We start from the raw sequence: 7,163 nt of genomic DNA, 5'->3' as shown, positions 1-7,163 counted from the left end.
AACATTTATTTTTCTTTTTTTCTCAGATGCAATGTGCATGCCATGGCAACAGTAAACAATGTATCTTCAGTCAGATAAATAGATTCTGCTGACCACTGCAATATCGAAATGCAAAATCAACATAGGCATGGACAAATATGAATGATGTATGCAAATGTATGATTATTATTAGTAAAATCATACTCATCATAGAGCATGAAGACAAAATATTTTTTTAATGTGTCTTAAAGTAACATTTACATTGGGAAAATCCGCAATGGAAAGTGAAATTTTCCATATGAAATCATGTAAACTGAGATAATCTTTCCACATACACACAAAAAAAAACTATTTCATAATAATATAGTAAATAGTGCATTTGTGCGAATGCTGCCTGTATGAGGGATACACGCTGAAGGATGACAAATACATGGGAAGCTGAACTGAGCTCCCATTGTTTTACATATTACATTTACAACTTTCTGTAATCAGTGATCCTGTGGAGTCCTGAAAATTACTGAATGAAGCATTCAATCTCTGCATACAAGCAATGCTGTTTTAAGTGTTATAATCTGCACTACACAGTAAAATCAGCAGTGTTAATCAAGCAGTGTTATTCTATATTTACACTTAAGGTGTTAACTCAACAGCAAATAGTGAAAGATACCCCCTAGTGTTGGTGAAAGCTATTCAATTTAATTAAATGTAATTAATTAATTAATTGGTTAATGAATTAATTAATTGATTAAATTCTGCATTGTTAACTTTACTCTGTTAAGCTCCGCCTCCTTAATCTACCCCCTGCGGAGATTCTAAGCAGGACAGGAGTTCTCTGGTCGCCATTTTATTCAACTTTAACCAGTAGGTGAGGTCTTTTAAGTAACATAATAAAACACAATTTTAATATTTAATGTGAATAAATGTGCTAATAATACTGCATGGGTTGTATTTTGATGCAATTCGTGTATTTAATTTAGGAAATTCCGAAAAGGTAACTTTGTGCTTAGCGACGGTTCAACGCTGCCCAACGAAGGAAAAAAAAAACACCCGCTATATTTTTCATTTTTATTTTTCTTAGTGTTATCAGTATTATAGTTTTATGTTCCTGCTGTTAGACACACATTTAGCTGACATGAGCAGAGCGGTAAGTATTAGTGCTAGTATAAGTAGGTGTTTAAACTTCAACCTGTTTGTAAGGAGTGATGGTGTTTAAACGCTGTTTATTAAAAAATAACGAAAATGTGCTTTACATATATTGCATGGCATAGCACATATATTGCACAATTAACGTATTATTATTGTCGCTGTTTTAAATTCTCTATTTTATTTTTCATTTTTTGTTACTTGATGGATGTCTAGTAATTTTGTATTAGATTTTTTATTTATATATATATATATATATATATATATATATATATATATATATATATATATATATATATAAATCTAATACAAAATTACTAGACATCCATCAAGTAACAAAAAAAAAAGAAAGTCAGGTCTGTTAACTCATAAATCAACTTTTAAAAATGAACATAAATTTGATTTCCACTATCTGGACAGAAATCCTAAAATGTTTTCCTTAATAAACATTTTCTTTACGACTGAAGAAAGAAAGACATGAAGATCTTGGATGACAAAAAGGTGAGTAAATTATCTGTAAAATTTTGTTCTGGATGTGAAATTCTTTAAGGGTGAAAGATATAGTCCCCATACATTTTTATTCATGTGTTTATACAGGTTGGGATAATGACCTCTCTTCTATAATACTCCTGTTGCATCTGATCCCACCTTCTGCCCAAGGCCAGAAAAGATAATGAAAGGTGCCTCAAGCAGAGAAGCACCATGTTGTCTCTTGGTACCAGAGAAGATGGTGGAACTCCGTGGACTTCAAGGTGGCATTGACATATTTCCACTCCTAGTCTAAAAGCCAACAGAATTTGTCTATCCTGTAAAGTGAATCAAACATCATGGTACAGGGTATCGCCCTGACTTTATTATCTGTACAGAAGAAGCATGTGAGATGCCAGTGTTTTGTAAGCTCAAGACTATTGATGTGAAAGAATCTACTGTTATATGGAACACTAATGGAAACACTCTGTTTTGATGACCATTGCTATGCATTTATAGTCTGTCTGCATCCAGGCCGAGTTTTAAAGGTAGTGAATGTTAACGATCTCTTATTTCAAACAATTTGATGTTAAAATAAAAAATCGTGCAACAGAATCTGCACTGCATATAGTGCCCTATTGCCGTTTTATGAAGATACGTTTTTTTGTGCATGTATTTTAGCCTTGCATTGTTTTAAATAGTTTTAAATGGCAATTTGATGTTTTCTGTTCTGTTCTATTCCATGTAAAATAAAATAATAATAATAATAATAATTTGTCAAACCACAGAGTGAAATATTGACAATTACTAGAGTTATTTGATCCCCAACCTGGATTTAAAATTGTACTCACTGAGTGGGATTTTTTTCACTAATTAAAATGTAAAGAAACTCTACAAAAGTGAAATATTAACACTAACTGGTGTTAATTTACCCTCAGTGTGAAATTTTGGGAACACAAATCAGAGTTAATTTCCTTTATTGTTAAATGGTAGTAACTCTATTCAGTGTTGAGCAGTGTTTAATTTTTTAGAGAGAGAGATTAACCATTAAATATATATTTTTTACACATTTATTTGACAGAACTGATATAGGCTGTCTTGCTCAGACAGGCATTTATATTTCAGTCCACAAATCTGCCTTAAGATTTTAAGAGTCAGAACTTTGTGATAGCCACTCCAATACTCATTGTTCTGCTAGAAAACCCTGTTGCAAGTTGGTTTGAGGTTTTGGTATTTCTAGATCAGAGATGCACATACTAAGGCCCATGTGCCATAGCTGGCCTTGTGGCAACCTTAGATTTGGCCAGCCATGCCATATATGAGAACAGAAAAAATGTGAAGATATAAGTGAATTCAGAAAAACTTTTACAAAAAATATTTATATTCTAAACATATGGCTGTATTGCTTATAGTTTGAATTGTTGTATTAAACACAAACCTCTTATATGTTATAAATAAGATTGCTTCTATTTTTAGTGTGCTATAAGCTTCAATGAACAAGACATATTTGGAAATACCCATGCATTAGATAATTATTTATTTATTTTTAAATATTATGAAATTATAAATAAGGGGAACCATTGCAATCTAAGTGTTCATTTACTTTTGGCCCCTTGCCCTCAGTCAATTTAGATTTTTGGCCCTTTTTGTTTTTGGCTCACCTTCTTTCCCTCTCTGCATACCACTGATTTTGATTTGTCTGACCAGTCAACATATCAAATTAAGTTTTATTAGTCACATACATAACCATACACAGTATGACATGCAAAGAAAAGATCAGTCATCACCATATAATTTCAACCTAGTTTCCTGGGTTTTTTTTGCTGGTCCTTTACTTTGTTACCTGATCTCTTCCACTCTTTGATTTAAAATCTTTGTGTTTGTGTGTGTGCATCAGTTGGGTTTAGGTAAAGCTTTCACACAGTTATTATAGAATACATAACTTACATTATTTCTGTTTAATTTATTATCTGATTCTGAACGATGTTTTATTTCGGAAAATTACCGGATTCTCTCCACCACATCTGTCTATGACTCACTCTTGATGCAAGACAAGATGCTTGCCTCGGTCACATGTCTTACCTACATCCGCTACCTTCTTAAAGGAGCTGCTCCGGCTGCTAACACATAATACAATACCGCTAAATTCAAACCCTAAGCGAGCAAAATGAACAAAAAACACCACCATGGATTCACGTTTATTATTATATTTAGAAAATGCCAGTTTTTATGGTCGTATCATTTTATTCTGATGTATTTATCTGCCACACCCTAAAGGCCCGTCCGTGAAAATATTGTCGGACATTAATCCGGTCCGAAAAAAAAATTGGGGCCCACTGCTCTAAAGGATGTCAGTTGACTATAAGCAAGCAAGAGCAGAGATTTGCTCTATATAATAATAATCTTACAAAAGACTTGAAATTCGCATGGTATCAGTTGTAAAAAGTCACTAAAGGTGGGTACCTTTAAGGCCATACATGTTCCAATTTTCTTCTAATTATTATCTGATGGAATCACATGCAAATTGATGTATGTAATTTTTTTTTTCAACCGACTGGAATTTGAATAGAGTGAATTTAAGCCGCAATGATTCTGTCTCTAATCTTCTTCTTTCAGCACCAAATCCATAAACCTCCTTTTTGGCCTTCCTCTTTTCCTCCTTCCTGGTGGCTCCATCTTCAGCATTCTTCACCAATATACCCCATGTCCCTCCTCTGCACATGTTCAAACCATCTCAAATCGGGCCTCTCTCACTTTGTCTCCAAAACGACCTACATGCGCTGCCCCTCTGATGAATAAGTTTCTAATCTTGTCCATCCTCGTCACTCCCAATGAAAACCTCAACATCATCAACTCTGCTACCTCCAGCTCCATCTCCTGTCTTTTAGTCATTGCCACTGTCTCTAAATCATACAACATCGGAGGACTTACCACAGTCCTATTAACTTTCCCTGTCACATTTGCATATACATTTCTATCACAAATCACTCCTGCCACTCTTCACCCACTCCACCCTGCCTGCACTCTTTTCTTCACTTCTCTAACACAATCTCCATTAATTTGTATTTTGTAAAAATCTCCTCTCATTTTCTTTATTCATCAGCTGCTCAAAATACTCCCTCCATCTTCTCAACACACTCTCCTCATTAGTCAACACATTTCCTGCATCTGTTATTGCTCCTACTTGCAGCACATCCCTCCCAGCTTGTTCCCTCTGCCGATCCCAATTCTGTTTCTCCAACCTCTTTCTCCTTATGCTCTCCTGCACTTCCTCATTCCACCACATCTCTTTCTCTTTCTTTCTATTTCCAGATGTCACACCAAGTACCTTTCTAGCTGTCTCGCTTATCACTTCTGCAGTAGTTGCCCAATCATCCAGCACCTCTTCACCACCACCGAGCCCCTGTCTGACCTCTTCCCTGAACCTCACAGTCTTCCTCCTTCAGTTTCCACCATCTTATACTTCTTTCAGTCCTCACTCTCTTCCTCTTCTTCTTCACCTCCAAAGCTTTCCTAAAAACCACCAGCTGGCGCTGTCTAGCTACACTGTCCCCTGCCAACACCTTACAGTCTCCAATCTCTTTCAGGTTGCACGTCCTACATAGAACATAGTCCACCTGTGTGCACCTTCCTCCACTCTTATTCTCATGGGCAATTTTTGAAGAGGGACACAAATTATACAGTCAAATTGTACTTATAAAGATATGTCCCCACAGTGAAAAACCTTTTCTCAGGTTCAATGACAAAGCAAAACAAGGAATTAAAAAAAGGTTCAACATTTTATTTAAAATTAATTAAGACACCTAAAAACAGAATAGAAATTGATTATAAAAATACAGTGGGGTCAGATCGGATGTAGCACAGTGCTCATTTAGTAAATGCACAGCTAAACAATAGTCTAATTGTGGCCGTTAATGTTAAGTTAACGTTATACCAAGTCGCCCCAAATAAAACACTGCATGGGAAACGGCTTTGGTGTGTTAGCTGCAGTGCACTATGCTACAAGCTATTGTAAACAAGCTAACGTTCACTAGATAAGTCATATTTTAATCGCTAATATAGTAGATTCATGGAAAATTACATCGCTAATCAGCATTTTTGCCACAACTAATTTATGAATGAATCTGCATCAACTACATTAAAGAGAATCGTCTTCTTCTTCTTCTCGTGGTGTTTTATGGCGGTTTGGCAGACCAATGAAAAGGTGCATTACCGCCACCTACTGATCTGGAGTGTGGAGCGAACACAGAATAAGGGGAGAACAAAAAACCAAAAAAAAAAAAAAAAACAGGAAATTAAGAACCTAAATTCTGTCTATAGTTCCTGTCTTTTTAAGGTATTTCAATAACAGTTCTAGAGTCCTCGATTGCCCATACTCGCATCCCAACAGTACCTTTGAATCTTCTTCTTCTCGTGGTTTTTTTTTGGCGGTTTGGCAGACCAATGAAAAGGTGCATTACCGCCACCTACTGATCTGGAGTGTGGAGCGAACACAATAAGGGGAGGACAAAAAAAAAAAAAAGAAAAAAAAAAAAAGGAAATTAAGAACCTAAATTCTGCCTATAGTTCCTGTCTTTTTAAGGTATTTGAATAACAGTTCTAGAGTCCTCGATTGCCCATACTCGCATCCCAACAGTACCTTTAGAGAAATTTCACCCACTCCTATCATCCCTAATTCCTGAATTAACTGGAACCTGTCCCTTTCATATGCAGGACACTTATAAAGAATGTGTCTCACTGTTTCCAGTTCCCCACACTTGCCACATTCACCCGATTCATGCTTACCAATTCTAAAGAGATTATGGTTTAAGGCAGCCTGTACAATTCTTAGCCTTGTGATGATGACACCCTTCTTTCTATTTCCCAATCTTTTCCTCTCTTTTCCAACATTCTCCTGAATCAGGAAGAGATGTCTTCCACTAGTCCCACTATTCCATATTTCCTGCCATCTTTTACATACTTCAGATGAAATCACTGCCTATCCGTGAATGATTCAGTGCTTTCTTTGCTAGCATGTCCACCGTTTCATTTCCATCCACACCAACATGAGCAGGTACCCAAAGAAAATTAACCTTCACCCTCAGCTGCCTAATTCTAAACAGACGTTGTAAAATTTCTAATACTAAGTCTTGACTCGAATCGGATTTTCCACTTTTTAGACTAGAGAGGGCTACCATTGAGTCACTACAAATCACGTTCTTTCTGGTTGGACTTCTTCTATCCATTGTAGGGCTAGAATGATTGCTAATAGTTTGGAGGCAAAAACAGACACCTGATCTGAAAGTCTTTTTGCAATCTTAGTCTGAAAAGGAGGGATATACACCGCTGCTGCAGTCCTCTCAGATTCTGGATCTTTAGAACCGTCCATAAATACCTGCAGTGCATCATAATACTCTCGAGTAATGTACTGCTGAACTATTAATTCAATTGGCATATTCATCCCCGGATTACTCAATATTTTCTTAACTTGTAGATCTATTACAGGGTTATGAAACGCCACAGTGGCATTGCTGGTAAAGCAAAAGAACAGAACAGGACTTAACACTTAACACACACTCATCACTCATCTCAAT

Source organism: Silurus aristotelis, assembly GCF_946808225.1.
Source record: "Silurus aristotelis genome assembly, chromosome: 26".
NCBI lineage: Eukaryota > Metazoa > Chordata > Actinopteri > Siluriformes > Siluridae > Silurus > Silurus aristotelis.
This window is presented reverse-complemented; position numbering follows the sequence as displayed.